The sequence below is a fragment of the Panthera tigris genome, chromosome A2 (assembly GCF_018350195.1).
Source record: "Panthera tigris isolate Pti1 chromosome A2, P.tigris_Pti1_mat1.1, whole genome shotgun sequence".
Taxonomy (NCBI): Eukaryota; Metazoa; Chordata; class Mammalia; order Carnivora; family Felidae; genus Panthera; species Panthera tigris.
The window spans coordinates 42,720,179-42,737,500 of NC_056661.1; positions in this window are offsets into that span (position 1 = coordinate 42,720,179).

Here is a 17,322-nt window from a genome sequence, read left to right on the forward strand (position 1 = left end):
TAGTAGAGGCTTCTTAACTATTTGTTGCATGAATGAATAAATAAAAGATTTCTAAGTTATAATGTGATTAAGACAAGGGGAAGATACAGTGAAATCAGAAGGAGGTAGTTAATAAATGAATGAGTCTTGGAGCGCCTGGGTGGCTTAGTCGGTTGAGCACCCGACTTTGGCTCAGGTCATGATCTCACAGCTCGTAAGTTCGAGCCCCATGTCGGGCTCTGTGCTGACAGCTCGGAGCCTGGAGCCTGCTTCGGATTCTGTGTCTCCCTCTCTCTCTGCCCCTAACCCACTCGCATTCTGTCTCTGTCTCTCTCAAAAATAAATAAACATTTAAAAAAATTAGAAAAATAAATGAATGGGTCTCATGGAATCCATGGGTAGGCTTCAAGGAGTGTCACATTTGCCTTATGAATTAACTTCATTTAATGATGACCTGTTTCAGTTATGTTAAGCTTACTTGCACAGTAAAGTTAAACTAGGATGTATTTATCACAAGACATTCACAAAAAGAGACAATCACATTTATTGGATATGAGAACATCAATGGTAAGATAGAAAAATCAACAATTGATTATGAAGCTCCCATAGTCTCTCCCTTTTTCTCCTCTTTGCCACATTTGTCAAGGACTTCATGCCGCCCGACACACTTCTGAACAAAGATGTTCAGTGAGTACCAATTGGAGTATCAGTTGTTCCTCTTAGAACATAGCTGAACCATACAGATTTTCATTTGTGCCTCTATGAGAAAACCAGAGGTTGAAGATGGGGCTTGAGGTACCACATCAACAGTTTCAAGGCTGTCTTGTGTGTGCTTGTGTGTGTGTGTGTGTGTGTGTGTGTGTGTGTATTATGGAGGAAGGGCTTATATCTCAGTATACTATTTTATTGGAAGATCCAGTCAAAAGAAGGAAGATTCTAATTATGAAAAGCTTAGGTATTTTCTATTATTTAGGTGAACATTCTAAGAAATCAGAACATTCTTTTGAGTGGATCCTCTTAGCATAAAGTTACATGTTTATTTATTTTTGTGGGGGAGGAACAATTAACTCACTTTCTAAACTCTGAACAGTAGTATGGTCTTGCTTTCTCTCTCTTTTTGTCTCTCTCTCTTTCACTGTCTCTCTCTCTCTCCAAGAAAAGTAAGAACACAGAGACATAAAAGACACCAATCTAATAAGATACCAAACATAATATTATCAGGCATTATATCTGATAATGCACACCAAATATTCAGTTGTCTTGGCATTGTCTAGTTTTTATGTAGGTGGGTTTGGAACATGTAACTAGTTTTATAAACAAAACTGACACCAGCACTCATGGCCTGAGGTGATCAATTTTCTGTATGGTCAACTATCACCATCTTTCTCTCTCCCATTGTTGTTGTAATCTTGGAGCCTGACATTCCACTCTATGCCTGACGCCATGTCAGACCTGACAAGAGAAAACAAAACAAACACATACACACCAAACACTGTGTTATAACTCTAAGATTTCAGGATTCGTGTGTTTCAGAAGCTAGTATTCACTATCCCAACAAACAGGGTGGAGGGCATCTTTTGCAATAAAATTCTCAATCCATTTTGCCTTTTTCTTCTCAGAACCTCCGTGAGGTCAATAGAAACAGAATTTAAGAAATATCCATGATTATATACTGGAAATTGTATGTAATACCTACTCCATGTGTATATGCTTTTCTTTACCCTGGAGAAAAGGATAGATAACCTATGTTGGAAACCCCATAAAGTCTAGTGTCCAGAGAGGGTCAAGGAGTAGCCAATGAGAAGTTGCCTTTAGTTTAGGGAATTTTGAGCTTCTGCGTAGTTCTCAAATCACGGAGGCAGTTACCAAAAGGCAAGAGTCCTGCTTACATCTGAGCAATCCTCCTAGGGCTGTTGCCCTTCGGGCACTCAGAAGCCTGGCATCTGGGACCTGGTTTGCAAGAAGCAGGTGATGGGAGCACCTGTGATTAGGATGAATAGTCTGGAGCCAAGAGGCCTGTTCAATAATGCAACACAAAGGGATTAAAAGAAAAGAGGAAAAGCAAGCACTCAGCAGTTAGTCTTTGTGGTTGGAAGTCTTTTGTTTCTTTCTAATCTCCTTAAATGTGATTGCAATGGCGAAGGCTCTTATATTTAATAGGCTCTCAAGTTACTTTGGAGATGAAACATATTTAACACTTACATAAAACATACTTTATACTGGAACACAGATGCTACCATTGGTACCCCTGCACTCCAAGAAAGCGTTTCAAAAAGGGTCCCCAAAGATTTCAGGACGGCATTTACCATATATAAAAGAATGATTACAATAATACTAAACTCTAAGATTAATGTAACAGAAATAGAAGCACAGAAGATAGGTCTACTTATTACTTTCCCTCTTGGGGAGTTTCAGTAAAAAAAAAATTTTTTTAAATGCACTTAACCCTGACAAGGATGACTGCTCCAGGTTTTCAGTAGCTGCTCAAGTTGTCAATACATCGCACTCACTGCTCGGTAGGTGCCCCTAAATTGCGAATTTTGTTAATGAAGTAATGTCAAGAAGTTATTGGCTTCATTTAGAAAGCAATATTCTTCTCCGTAGCGTCAGTCTGATTTTAGGGAATCCACAGGGGATACATAACGTGAAAGTTCAGAGTGGAAGGCATCATGTTATTATTCCCCAAATCTTTTCAAGTGTCCCCCAAAGCCGAAAAGATTAAATTATAAGGTTCTGATTTCTCTACTGTTTCAAAACACAAACATATAAAAGGGGAAAATGGATACTCTTTTTTGAAGGACATAAAACCACCTTTAACTTATATGAAATGTTTTGAATTGGTATAATTTGCTCCTGAGATCTCAAAGCACTTTGTCATATTTCACTGAACTTGACTCTTCCCTATGGACAAGAGAGGTTGAAAAAAATAAAATATCATGCACTGCTGGCTTTCTCTAGCCACTCTTGCACAAAAAGGAGACAACAGCTTGTCTTTCTGGCCTTGTCATTCTTACCAGGGACCCTTTCGTATGCATTCCTTTTATGCACATAAGTAGGAGTGGCCTGTTCATCCCTGGAGAGGATGGAAAGTGATGTGATTTTGTGATTTGGCAATGAGCACTATGCCTTTTCCAAATCTACCCTTCCGGTTGAAAACAGTGTCTGAAATCCATGATTCAAAAAAAAAAGGTTGAAGACTCTCATGGTAAAAGTTGTCTATCTTAGAGAATTGTGAGGTTCTAAGGGTGTTTTCAAAACATGGAGGCACTTAACTAAAAAATATTAGCAGCACCTTACCCGTATGTTCTCTGAAATGGTAAATGTGGATAAATAAAAGATTTTATTTCATCCACATATTTTGAAGATTAAATAAGAAGAAACTCGTAAAGATCTTAACGTAGGGCCTAGGACACAGTACACTCGGTAAATGTTAACAGGCCATACTGATACAATGGTAGCTGTCGTAGACGTTGGCTGTAGTCCGCAGCCTATTTGCACCTCCTACTATGTCTATAGAGTTTAACTGATAAAATCTGAAAGTTTATAGACCATTTTCTCCCTTCCTCCCTTCTTCCTTCTTTTCTTCCTTCCTTTCTTTCTTTGCTTCCTTACCTCATTCAATTCAAGCAACCAGTAATATTTAGTGAGCACCTATTTATAGACTTTTTGGATAATGTAAAGATCAAGCCAAACATAATCATTGAACCATGAAATTTATATTTTAGAAGACAGAAGAAGATACTTAACCAAAATTTTCACAAATGATTAATGCCAACTCTAGTACGTTCAGTTTGAGAGCTACCATAGGGGCATGCATAGACTGGAATCTGGCATCTGTTCTAGAGAGGGTGGACTAGTTTATTTGTTAATTTCACAAACTCATACATACTTTTGTATAAATCTCCAATTAGATTATATTCTTAAAAATTTTTTTAATGTTTATTTTTGAGAGAGAGACACATGGAGTGTGAGCAAGGTATGGGTAGAGAAAGAGGGGGACAAGATTCTAAAGCAGGCTCCAGGCTCTGAGCTGTCAGCACAGAGCCCAACACGGGGCTTGAACCCACGAATGGTGAGTTCATGACCTGAGCTGAAGTGGGATGCTTAACTGACTGAGCCACCCAGGTGCCCCAAATTAGATTATTAATATAGTGGAAAAGCAAACAAGTCTTCCCTCATGGAGCTACTAGTTTTAGTTTTCATATTGTGCTCTAAGAAACTCCAAGAGTATCACAAATGTTTTCAGGTGCCACCATGCACTGGGGCCACACAACTGCCACACCCAGTTCAGAGTGGAGGCCGTCCTCATTTTGACAGCCCCCTGTTAACACAGGTGTGTGTATATATGTATATAGGAACTGAGTCTTTACTTTGCACAGTTCCTACATACTTTTTTTTTAAGTTTATTTATTTAAACAACCTCTATACCCAATGTGGGGCTTAAACTCATGACCCTGAGATCAAGAGCTGCATGCTGAGTGAGCCAGCCAGTCTCCCCCACATACTTCTGATAGGCATTGATTTCAGTTAATTTGTGCAAAGTGAGGGCTGCCTCTATGTCCTTTTATGTATACTTGAGACAGTGTGTACTGCTGAAAATAAATAATTGGCAGCCATTAGCTAAATTCTAATCTAGAATATGATTTTCCAATTCAAGAATCCTCATAAGAATTAATATATCCCAGCAACTATCCTCCTCCATCTATATTTCATAAGCTAGATATTCCATTTTCTAAACTTTTTCTCTCATTAGATTCAGCTCAGTTACCCTCACTACCCTGGTCACTCCTTTGTATATACTGTTTTGCCAATGTAACTCTTAATGCTGGGGACTCAGAACTGAATTGCAGGTACATTTAGCCATGGAATATGTACCTGTATCACCTGTCAGACTGTATGCTCTATCTGGGTAGGTAACCTTGGTACCCTAGGTTAGCATCTGATATTTGATTGGGACTTAATTAATTATTTCATTGTTAAATACTTCAAATGTAGGATCCCTCATAGTATGAATGCCTAGTATTAGAATTATAACATGATCATGTTAGTTTTGCTGGAAGCCACCTAACACAGTTGACTTTGTGTTTGATGTTGTTTTGACACATGGTTGTGTGTTTCTTATCAATTTCTCAGATTAGCTACTTTTCATTTATGAAGCTCCTGTGGGAGCTGACAATGAAACAAGTAAATTCTGTTGGGAAGGGATTATGAGAACCAAAGAACACAAAGTCAGATCTGAGTAGGATCCTAACTTGAAAAGGAAGCTTTTAGGAATGTTATGACCTCTTTCCCATAAAACTTTGTGTCAAGAGACTAGAAAGAACAAGGAAATCAGAAATAAAACGTTCACATCATTCTGGAAATGCCAAGACATAATGCAGAAATTTCATGGGTTTATATTTTAAAGGTTCTTCATTATAGTATTGATTTGAATGATTTGAAATTTCATAGAAATTTTCATTACCTTTTAACGTGATGAAATTCACTGAAGAAAGAAATGTTACAGAAATGGGCTATACCATAATGACTTTCATATTCATGTGAGATTGTCAGTGCAGACAATTGGGACTTCAATTGGTATGGGAGAAAGTGCTCTTGAATACCAAATCTGGGCAAAGCAACTTGGCACTTAATGACCAAGCTTAAAAAATTTACACTCAAATTAGAAATTATACTTCTGGGACTCTATCCTGAAGAAATAATGAGAGGAGAGTCAAAGATTTATATACAAAATACTTTATCACAGCCTTCTTCCTAATAGTGAAAAAAAAGAGAGCCTTAATGTTCATTAATATAGGACCAGTGAAACAAAATTCTAGTTAAATCTGTATGATGGAAAACTAAACAATTACACTTCCAGAAAGCTGCAGAACAGTATGGATAGTAAGTTGTCTTTCAGCAACAACAACAACTAAGGAAAAGTAAAATAAAATATAATAATAATGGTGAGCTATAGGCAGAAGGAAGAAAGAAGTAAACAGTTTCAGTATTTTAGTTTTGAATTTAGAAGCAGGCAACAGTTATATATAATAAAATTGAAAAAAATCCTAACCTCAAAAGAAAAATGAAACAAAAGAACCCGTGTTTAAAGTTGGTGACTTAATGATGTGCACAATTATTTCAAGAAACTTTGAATTCTGATAATTTGCACAAGCTTTGTGAGCTATAGCTCAATGATAAAGATATGCAAAAAAGTCTCAAAATGTTATCTGTAGTAATTTCAGTATTTTCATATTGATATTGCTGTTTTTGAGTTATTACCCACATGTTTGTGATAAAGCAACTATAATTTTTTATGTCATTAGGAAATAGGAATTTGTTAAAAGAAAAGAAATGCAAATATAAAGTCAAAGAAGTTAAGCAAAAGCATCTGATCCAACAGTTGAATTGAATTTACCAGAATGACCTCAAAATGTCTTTTTATCTTAACTCTCTATTTTTTAGATCTTTTGATTAAGAAGTCTGGACGCAGTGACCATCCCCTGGACACAGTGACCACAGATTGTGGTCTCTGGTTGCCTTTTCTTAATAAAAGGAATCAGGACACCTTGAAGAGATGACTAAGTCCAGGTTTGTAGCAGAAGAAGTATAAGCCTGGACTAGCTTCTTGAATTTCCAAACAGGGAAGCCACTAGCACCATGCCTACATTGAAAGGAAATGAGAGTCAGTTTGTTTTAAGTTTCTTTATTTATTTTGGGAGAGAGAGAGATATTGCTCCTGAGCAGGGGAGGGGCAGAGAGAGAGAGAGAATCCTGAGCAGGCTCTGTGCTATTAGCACAGAGCCCTATGTGGGGCTTGAGTTTATGAACCATGAGATCAATACCTGACCCGAGATCAAGAGTCAGATGTGTAACCTACTGTGCCACCCAAGCACCCTGAAATTATAGTCATTTTTAAGGACACAGTCTCATCCCAGAAAAGATGGAAATGTGAGTGTTAAAAATAGTATTAAGGGCAATGAATTGAAATGTACCAAAATGTAAAATATGTGAGCACATAATGATACAAAAATGGTAAATAAAGGAATCATGCACTTTTCTTACCCTTCCGGTGCACATTGTACCTTAATTTAGACAGAGTACTTTATATAGAAGAATTTCAAGATAAATAAATGTAGAAGAAATGATAAAATTTTCTTGTTACCACTTTGTATCTACTAATGAAAAAAAGTTAATTAACAGCTATTAAACCAAAATCAAGTATTAAAAAGCTGGTAGGAAACTTTCTAATGGATAGATCAGGTTGTAAACACCTTTCAAGTTTAGTAGCATGCACGTGCACACACACACACACATGCCCACACACACACACACACACACACACACACACACACACATTGGAAAAAGATGTGCCTGCTGATAAGATACAATAGAAATTTTTCTATCACCTATATTTATAAATTATCTGTGCCAGAATATTGAACCTGAATCTGCTCAAGCTTCAAGGTCTGCTTACCAGTTTGGACACAAATATAGGGGAGATCAGTAGTTGAAAAACACCACAGAGAAACAATCAGAAAAATTCAGAATGTGAAAAGTTCTTTAGGAAAAATGACTGAAGTCTTCAATAAATTAATGACATGAAAAATAAAGAAAAGAACGAAAGGAACAAATAGTTTGAGACTTATGAGATGTCAACTAAATGATATGTGTTGGACATTTTTTAAAAAATTCCAATCTAACTAAACAAAATAGTAAAAACACTTTTTTAAAAACAATTGAGGAAGATTGAACATTAACTAAGTGATAGTGAAAACATCTTTAAATGCATGATGTGTGAAAATGGTATTATAATTAGGTTACAAAATAGACTCATAATCTTTTAGAGACACTGAATGATTTATGGAGAAAATTATATTATTTCTTGGATTTGACTTAAAATATGCCAGAGGTGCCTGGATGGCTCAGTTGATTAAGCGTTGGACTCTTGATTTCGGCTCAGGTCATGATCTCACAGGTTTGAGTTTGACCTCCGTGTCCAGCTCTGTGTTGACAGTGTGGAGCCTGCTTGGGATTCTCTCTCTCTTTCTGCCTCGACCCCTTCCCTACTTGTGCTCTCTCTGTCTCTTTCTCTCTCTCTCAAAATAAATAAATGCACTTAAAAAATATGCCAGTGGAGTGAGAGAATAATGGGTGGTAGTGTAGATGAATCAAGATTGCCCAAATACTGAGAACTGTGTAAGGTAGGTGAAGGGTATAAGATATTTTAATATAATATTCTCTCTTGTTCTATGTGTATTTGAAATTTTTCATAATTAAAAATTAAAAATAATGTTTTTAAATGGTAGTAACACAATTAAAATTTTCTTTTAATATTTATTTATTTTTGAGAGAGAGACAGAGTATGAGCAGGGGAGGAGCAGAGAGAGAGGGAGACACAGAATCTGAGACAGGCTCCAGGCTCTGAGCTGTCAGCACAGAGCCCGACGTGGGGCTCGAACTCATGAACCGTGAGATCATGACCTGAGCTGAAGTCGCACACTCAACCAACTGAGCCACCCAGGTGCCCCTAAAAGGTAATAACACAATTAGCTCTGGGTTATAGAATTTATGAATCTTTTACTTTTATTATTTTACTTTACTATAACTTTTTTTTCTTTTTGGTAAAGATGTATTATTTTAGTTTCATAAAAAAAAAGTATATAAACTTTAAGTGAACTCGGGACCAAATCTGAGATGATAAATCCTAGAACAAATCCCTTGCTGCTTGTCAAGAATCACTGACTCAGTTTCTGAGGGCTGCTGTGATGAAGTCCCATACCCGGGTGGCTCACCACACAGATGTATCCTATCACAGTTCTGGTGGCTCCAAGTCCAAAATCATGGTGTCAACAAGGCCCTGTCTCCTCTGAAACTTGTATGAAAGAATTCTTTCTTGCCTCTTTCTGGCTTATGGTGATGGTGTCAGTCCTTTGCTTACATCTGTGTCACTTCAGTCTCTGCCTCTATTGTCTCTTTGTATTGTCTTGTGTGCCTGTGTGTGTCTCTTTTCCTCTTACAAGGAAACCAGTCATATTGGATTAAAAGATACTTCCTATTCCAGTATGACATCACCCTATAACCAATTATGACTGTAATTATGTAATTAATTATATCTGCAGTGATCTTATTTCCACACACATCATGTTTGAGATAGTAGGATTAGGATTTCAGCATACCTTTTGGGTCTACAGATGGACCTTGAAATAGCTGTGATGTTAGAGGCAGATATCTCATGTAAAGCTGACCTTGGTAAGGTTGAAATGTCAAGTAATTCCTTTATTAGTTGTATGACCTCAGGTTTAATTTTTTGAATCATACTTTCCTTGGCTGATAACAAAACAACAGTGTAACAACAGCAATAGCAGTTTGGCTGATAATAATAATAACACAACAACAACAATAATCATTTGTGGTAGGTCAAGTTCTCTATCAGAGACCCTAGGGTAGAGTTTGTGTGCTAAATCTTTATTGGGAGATTCAGTTCTGTGGCACCAAGAGTGAAGGAGAAAAGGGCAAAGAGGCAGGGTGTCCCTGGAAGCAAACCCACTGTGGTACATCATCACCAAGTTGGTTATGGTTTCATAAGAAGACAGTGTCATCTCAGGTTTGGTATCTTCCAGATAGGTTATGTGGAATCACTGTGACTCAGCATACTTCAATAGCATGAGGAGAAATGTTTATCTGCCTGCTCCTTCCCACCTTTTCTTTGCCATTGGTGCTATTTAATCTCATAGGACTTTACTCTCTGGCTCCCCCCACATCCCATTCTGAGTTTTGTTACCCAGCCTGCCTGGATAGTTTGGGACAGCCAGACCTTGTGCCAAGATGAGAAGTGCTTCACCTGAATTCAGAAGTGGGTGGAAGAGATGAAGCTCCTGGTAGGTAGGACTGGGACAGATAACGGCAGGTCAGGTGGAAGCTGTGTCCAAACCCAGTGTGTATCCTAGAGACTATTTGAGGAGATAAGGCACATGAGGCTGTGTCCCGAGATTTTCACTGGGAAGCAGATAAGGTCTAGGTGCTGTCAACAGTGTCCAGACTTCATCCTCACCGACACAGCCTTGCCTGTCTTCCTCATGTCTCAATGTGACCCCAACGCCTGCCCAACTGTTGCTCCTTCCACCGCTACCCACTTCACCACCACCTACTGAGCTTTTCACCTCACTTTCTCCTAACACCCTATCCTGAGGGATCTTCTCAAAGGCAATTCTTTGCACTTCACTCCGTTTCTTAGATCCCTTAGTGGCTTCTCATTAACAAAAGATAAATCACAAATGCCCACATTTATCCTCACCTCTTCTCCCAGCTTTGTCTTCCAGCTTCCACTGTCTTCCCAGTAGCAATATGCAGACCATTTCCCATATGCACTAGGCTGGCCCTCTCTCCCAGACTTTTATACCTACACTGTCCTTCCTCCCATGGCACATAGCTAAGTTCTGTGTCAATCAGGGCTTAGTTGACGTTGTTCTTCAAAGTAAAAGCCTTCTGTACAGCAAAGGAAGCCATCAACAAAAAGAAAATGCACTTTATGGAATGAGAGAAAACACACACAAACCATATATTGGATAGGGGCTAATATCGAAAATGTGCAAGGAATGCATAAAAAATACCAATTACAAAAAGGATAAAGGACCTGAATAGATATTTTTCCAAAGAAGACATACAAATGACCAACAGACACCTGAAAAGATGCTCAACAGCACTAATTATCAGTGTAATGCAAATCAAAACCACAATGAGATGTTACTTCATATTTGTTGGTGTGCCCCTTATGAAAAAGATAAGAAAATAAATGTTCCCAAGGTTGTTGAGGAAAGAGGACCCTTGTACACTGTTGGTGAGAATATAAAGAAGTGCAATCAATATGGAAAACATTGTGGAAATTCCTTAAGTTACAAATAGAAATACCATGTGATCCAGCAATCCCTATTCTGAGTGTATATCCAAAGGAAATAAAACCACTGTCTGGAATATCTGTGTTCCTATGTCCATTGCACCAATGTTTTTTCATGATAGTCAACATATGGAGACAACCTAAGTGTCCATCAAATGAATAGCTAAAGAAGCTGTGGTGAATATACACAAAATGGAATTGTGTTCAGCCTTAAAAAAGAAAAGGAATCCTCCATTTGTGGTAACATAGATGAACCTGGAAGGCATAATGCTAAGTGGAGTAATCCAGACAGAAAAATAAATGCTTCATGGTATTACTCATAAAAAAAATCAAATCAAATCATAGAAATATTGAGCCAAGCCTTTTACATAAAGTCAAACTCACAGGAGAGAAAAAAACTCAATAGAAACAGAATAGAGTGATTGATGGCTGCCAGGGTTTGAGGTTTGGGGAAATGGGGAGAGGTTAATAAAATGGTATAAACTTTTAATTATAAGATGAATAAGTTCTGAGGGTCTAATGTATAGAATGGTGACTATAGTTGGTAATACTGTGTTATAGAATTGAGCTTGGTAAGGGAATTAGATTTGGTAAGTCACCAAATATAAGGTGACTGTGAGGTGATGAGTTATTAATTAACTTGCCCTAGGGAATCCTTTCACCACATATACACTTACCAAATCATTATGTTGTACATTTTAGATACATTTTATATATTTTTTAAATTATGCCTCCATAAAACTTGAAAAAAAAAAGAGAAAAAGAAAATACATGCCTAGGTGTAGGGTGTACTTTCTTTGGGATTTTTCCTGGATTTGTTGTTTGGTATCTGACATGAATTTAGGGGAAATTCTCGATCATTATTGTGTCAAATATTTCTTTGGTTCCAATCTCTCTTTGTCCCACAGACCTTGGATATTTTGTTCTATACTATTTTTTTTCAGTCTTTGTTCTCTTTGCTTTTTAGTTTTCAAAGATCCTATTGATACATCCTGTAGTTCAGTGAATCTTTCCTCAACCATGTCCAGTCTACCAAAAAAAAAAAAAAAAAGTCAAAGGAATTTTTCATTTCTATTACAGCATTTTAATCCTGAGCGTTTCTTTCTGGTACTTTCTTAGGATTTCCATGTTTTGGCTTTCATTTCCCATCTGTTCTTACTTGCTGTCTATTTTATTCATTAGAGCCCATAGCATATTCATCAGAGTTGTTTTATATTCCCAGTATAATTCCAACATCCCTGGTATGTCTGGATTTGATGCCTGCTCCATTCTCTTCAAATTTTGTTTTTTGCCTCTTGGTATGCCTTGTAATGTTTTTCTTGTTAGCCAGACATGATGTAGTGAGTAAACAGAACTACTGTAAATAGGTGGTAGTAATGTGTTGAGATGTAGGCGGAGGGGAAACGTTCTGTAGTTCTAAAATGAGGTTTCTGCCTTTTCATGAGTCTCTGCCTCTGTAATGTGAACTTCATAAGAGTTTCCCAGTTTCCTTTCACCGGGTCAGTTAGCTGCTGATAAAACTTCATCACCTTAGTGTCTGGTAACTAGTTTCCCCTGAGGGCAGGCCTTATAAGAACAGAGCACACTGGTATTTTCCAGAATGGTTCCTTTTCCCCTTTCCCTCTGCCAGAAGCTAAATGGGATTTTTTTTTTCCTCTGATATTTACTGTGGGAACCTGATTAAGCCCATAGAGGTCAATCTCTCCAAATCGTGGAGGCCTCCTGATGACCTAGAGTTTTTAACTTTCAAAGTTGCCCACAATGAGCCTCCAGCAATTTGTCAATTACAGCCCAGGGTTTCCTGTGCTAGCACGGTACTTTGGGCATTTTCTGCTAGTGAATTCCTACTCCTGTAAGTTGTGACTCCCTCGATTCCCTTGTCTGTCTCTTTGGGGCTGTGGTTTACCCTGTGTCCTCTTCTTCACTATGGATTCAAGAAGAGTTGTTGATTTTTCAATCTGTTAGGCTTTTTATGTGTTGTTAAGACAGTGGTGACTTGCAAGTCCCTTACATGCAGAACTGGAAACTAGAAATCTGCAGTAACATGACGCTATGCATTCTTTCTCCAAAACCAAGTCCTTGTAAGACAGAGACTGACCGTGTAAGAGAGTTCTCCTTACCTGAAATCTATTTCGGAGGCATAAATCCGAGTTTCCACTTTACATCCAGTAAATCATATATGTAGGAGAGTCATCCAGATACTTGCTAGCTGTTTCTTGAAGTGTCAATTCTAAATAATTATCTTAGAAGCTATATTCTTAGGAATGCTTCTCCTGTCCTTGAATATTGCATAGTAGTGACAGCTGAATTCAGGCATGTGGTATTTTTTTTCTGTTTATATTTTGAAACTCTTTGAATGCATAATGCCCTTTTGAAGATACCACATCTCTTCTATTTAAATGACATCTTAGAAAGGATTAATGATTTGGGGGTTTTAACCCATTCTAAGTGTGACTCTCTATTAAGAATGTTACCACCTCACACCTTAACCCAGCCTCCAGTCAAGTGCTTCTATAATTACACTGTAAGTAGCTAATTAAGAAGGTGCTTAATGTACTGTAGTTGAGAGTGCTTTCCATTCAGGGAATTAGTTCTACTCCTTATTAGGAGCTGCAAGTAAGCAATTCAATATCCTGAATCCACTCCAAACAAAACGCTAACTGGGTATCTTCATGGAAACATAACTCCAGCCAGAATGAGTATTGTGGGAATTACTTTCTCTTTCTTCCTACTTCTTCATATTATTGTTATCCAGCTCCACAACGGAGATAAGAAGCACAGCATCTGCAATTCTCAGATTAGTCATCTCTTTATCCCATGGTGGTGGATTGACACTTATTTCTGCTGGTATCATGGCTGCCACCATCACAGCAGGATTTCTATTTCTTTTTCAAATAAGTAAAATTAAGGGTACTCAGCATGGTACAGTTCAGCTGTATATCTCTAAGTTGCACACAAATTGAAGGTGCTTTTAACTTTTATTTTTAAACTTCTTTGCCAGCCTGCAATGACAAAAATAAAGTCAAGCAACGTGGTCCATTTACCTGCCTGCTTTCCTTCTAAATATACAGCAGGTGGTTGTAAACTGTGTTACAAGAGCAATTTTATGGCAAAGAACTTTTTCATAAAAGATATTGGAAAAACCTGGAGTAAAAGACAGATTTTTGTTTTCATTCAACAAATTTATCTGGATTCAACCTACAAAGTTGTCGATTGAACAAGTTGAGATAATTTACTGAAACCTTTGTGATAAATAGAATGGGGGACTAGAGAAAGTATAGATTTTTTACAATATGATGTAGGGCTTTTTTGTGTGTTTGCAATCATAGCCTTCATTTTGATAAGGGAATTATACTTTGGAAAACAACAAACTAATTGCATGGGATTTCTTGAAACATGTGATCCAAACTTGGCTGTCCTGAATTTTTCTCCCAGGATTTTGAGCCTCAAATACAGTCATGTAAGATAGAAAAATAGTTGGAGCCAATTCACCTTTGGAATGAGGAGACTTTCTGTTGTGGATTGAATTATTTACCACTCAAAAACATATTCAAGTCCTAACTCCCAGAAGCTGTGAAATATGACCTTATTTGGAAATAGGGTCTTTGCAGATGCAATCAAGGTGAGGTCATACAGAATTAGAGTGGGCTCTGATCCAGTGTAAGTGGACACTGACACAGAGGTAAGATGGCCATGAGAAGGCAGAGGCACACATTGTTATTGCCACAAACCAAGGAATGTGTGGGCATCCAGAGACTGGAAGGGGTAAAGGAGGATTTTCCCCTAGAGACTTTGGGGAGAGTATAGCCCTTGTCGACACCTTTTTTCCAAACTCCTAGAGTATAGGACTGTGAGAAGCTAAGTTTCTACTGCTTTAATCCACCCAGCTTGTCATTTGTTCCATTAGCCTAGGAAAATAATATACCTTCCTTTTGCCTTTTCTCCTTTGATCAACTGATGTGCCTTGTTTCTGTTGCATTTCCAAGCCTAACTTACCAGGTTCTCCTATATTGAGTTATCCCATGATCTTTCTAATGAATCCCTTTTAATTTTTTTAATGTTTATTTGAGAGAAAGAGAGAGAGAGAGAGAGAGAGAGAGAGAGAGAGAGATACATATAGCATGAGCAGGGGTGGGGCAGGGAGAGAGGGAGACAGAATCTGAAGCAGGCTCGAGGCTCTGAACTGTTAGCACAGAGCCTGATGCAGAGCTTGAACCCATGAACTGTGAGATCATGACCTGAGCCAAAGTCAGGCCCTTAACCAACTGAACCACACTGGTGCCCCCTAATAATTTCATTTTTAAACTTAAGTTGCCAATAGTGGGTTTCTATTGCTTGGCTCAGACTGTTCTATCTAAGAAGCAAACATTTCTTGCTGTCATTCTAGGTGTCACTTGTTATTGGAAGCTGGTCAGACACAGAGAGTAAGAAAGATAAACCAAACTTAGAAATCAGGCCAAGGGAGAACAGTATGTAGCCTTATAGACATATTAGATTAAAACATTGTTTAACAGGTCCAACCAATGATTGTTTAAGTATCTACACTTGAGGAATGCACCATTGTTTAACTTAATATTTACTGCGAATTAAAATCCATATTCTCTGAATTTACATGTTAATTAACATCTAGATTTTTGTCTGGCAGAGATGAAAATCATTATATTTCTCAAAGTTTATGGTAGAATACCCTGCAGAACATTAACCAGTTGTGTATCTAATCTAGCAGTCTTAGTATACATTGTTTTTTTCTTCAATGCATATATAACCCTTGTTCTAATAATTCTCTTCAAATCAGCTTTGCCATCCTGCTGATTACCTCATTAATGAGGAAAACCAGTTTTGCTACATGTATATTAAAATCGTATTTTCACCATTTTGATAATTATACTTTGATATGGCCAGAAAAGTAATTTGAGAATACTTGGTTCCAGATTAGCAGAATAACTATTTGTGAATATGACCATTAGGCAGAAGTTAGAATATTGACATTAAATGACAAATATGAAAGGATTTAAGTGTGCTGAGAGAAAATGATTTTCCTCTTCTCTCTTATGATTGAAAAAAGAGGGGTGCCTGGGTGGTTCAGTCAGTTGAACATCCAACTCTTTTTTTTTTTTAATTTTATTTTTTATTCTTTAAAAATTTACATCCAAATTAGCATATAGTGAAACAATGATTTCAGGAGTAGATTCCTTAATGCCTCTTACCCATTTAGCCCATCCCCCTTCCCACAACCCCTCCAGCAACCCTCAGTTTGTTCTCCATATTTATGAGTCTCTTCTGTTTTGTCCCCCTCCCTGTTTTTATATTATTTTTGTTTCCCTTCCCTTATGTTCATCTGTTTTGTCTCTTCAAGTCCTTATATGAGTGAAGTCATAGGATTTTTATCTTTCTCTAACTAATTTCACTTAGCATAATACCCTCCAGTTCCATCCACGTAGTTGCAAATGGCAAGATTTCATTCTTTTTGATTGCCGAGTAATACTCTGTTGTATATATACACCACATCTTCTTTACCCATTCATCCATTGATGGACATTTGGGATCTTTCCATACTTTGGCTGTTGTTGATAGTGCTGCTATAAACATGGGGGTGCATGTGTCCCTTTGAAACAGCACACCTGTATCCCATGGATAAATGCCTATTAGTGCAATTGCTGGGTCATAGGGTAATTCCATTTTTAGTTTTTTGAGGAACCTCCATACTGTTTTCCAGAGTGGCTGCACCAGCTTGCATTCCCACCAACAGTGCAAAAGAGATCCTTTCTCCACATCCTCGCTGATATCTGTTGTTTCCTGAGTTGTTAATGTTAGCCATTCTGACAGGTGTAAGGTGGTATCTCATTGTGGTTTTGATTTGTGTTTCTCTGATGATGAGTGATGTTGAGCATATGTTCATGTGTCAGTTGGCCATCTGGATGTCTTCCTTGGAGAAGTGTCTATTCATGTCTTTTGCCCATTTCTTCACTAGATTATTTGTTTTTTGGGTGTTGACTTTGATAAGTTCTTTATAGATTTTGGATACTAACCTTTTTTCTGATATGTCATTTGCAAATATCTTCTCCCATTCTGTCGGTTGCCTTTTAGTTTTGCTGATTGTTTCCTTAACTGTGCAGAAGCTTTTTATTTTGATGAGGTCCCAGTAGTTCATTTTTGCTTTTGTTTCCCTTGCCTTTGGAGACGTGTTGAGTAAGAAGTTGCTGCGGGCAAAATCAAAGGTTTTTTTCCTGCTTTCTCCTCGAGGATTTTGATGGCTTCCTGTCTTACATTGAGGTCTTTCATCCATTTTGAGTTTATTTTTGTGTATGGTGTAAGAAAGTGGTCCAGGTTCATTCTTCTGCATGTCTCTGTCCAGTTTTCCCAGCACCACTTGCTAAAGAGACTGTCTTTATTCCATTGGATATTCTTTCCTGCTTTGACAGAATGTCCAATTCTTGATTTAGGCTCAGAGTTGTGGGATCAAGCCC